The sequence below is a fragment of the Arachis duranensis genome, chromosome 9 (genome assembly GCF_000817695.3).
Source record: "Arachis duranensis cultivar V14167 chromosome 9, aradu.V14167.gnm2.J7QH, whole genome shotgun sequence".
Lineage (NCBI taxonomy): Eukaryota > Viridiplantae > Streptophyta > Magnoliopsida > Fabales > Fabaceae > Arachis > Arachis duranensis.
Genome location: NC_029780.3, coordinates 85,663,634 through 85,664,740, shown reverse-complemented (window position 1 = coordinate 85,664,740; position 1,107 = coordinate 85,663,634).

Here is a 1,107-nt window from a genome sequence, read left to right as displayed (position 1 = left end):
TGGACCTGCATGCCACAAGCACATGGTTAGGGACAGCTTGATTTAGCCGCTTAGGCCTGGAATTACTTCCTTAGGCCCTCCAATCCACTGATGCTCAAAGCCTTGGATCCTGTTCACCCTTGCCTTTTGGTTTTAAGGGCTGTTGGCTTTTATTCCTTTTCTTGATCCAATGATTTCTTGTAAATTTTTTTTTTCTTTCTCACTTCTTTTTTCGCAAGCTTGTTTTTCACTGCTTTTTCTTGCTTCAAGAATCAATTTCATGATTTTTCAGATCATCAATAACATTTCTCTTGTTCATCATTCTTTCAGGAGCCAACAATTTTAACATTCATAAAATTTAATATAAAAAATATGCACGGTTCAGGCATTCATTCAGAAGACAAAAAGTATTGCCACCACATATAAATAATTAGAATTTTCCTTATTAAGAACTCGAAAAAAATATTGCCTCTTTATTCTAAGAATTTACTAATTTATTCATGTTTGATAATGATGAGGAGAATAAATTATAGCTTAATTGGAGATAAAATCAAAATAGAGATACTAATTACTACTACTCCTATATAACTTCTAAGGTAAATTTCTATAAAAATACTATCACAGAGTTAAAGCTTAAAATTAGAACTTAACAACCTGTATTTTGGGAAGTGGATGTTCCTCTAGTGTGTGGGGTGCTTGGTCCTTCAAGGAATAGCTTCTGACGCTTTAGTTCCTTCAGTTCACATCCTTGCTCTTCCTGTTCCCTTAGGTGCTATGATCTTGATGAGTTTTAGCTCAGTGATCATGGCAACTCACACCAAACTTAGAGATTTGCTTGTCCTCAAGCAACAGAAAGGAAAGGAGAGGAATAGAGGGGGAGGCAATTTCGAAATCAAAAAGATATGATGAGTTGAAAAAGATTTGAAAAAGATTTGGATTGGAAAAAGATTTGTGTTTATGAATTAAGATATATTGGAAAAAAAGGGTTTTAGAAATTAGGGTTTTTAGAAAATTAATTTGATTTGAAGGATGACATTTTGAAACATGTTTATGCAAGAAATCATGAATTAAAACATAAAAATTTAGAAAAATTATAAAGAAAAACGAATTTTACCTCCTCCCACCATC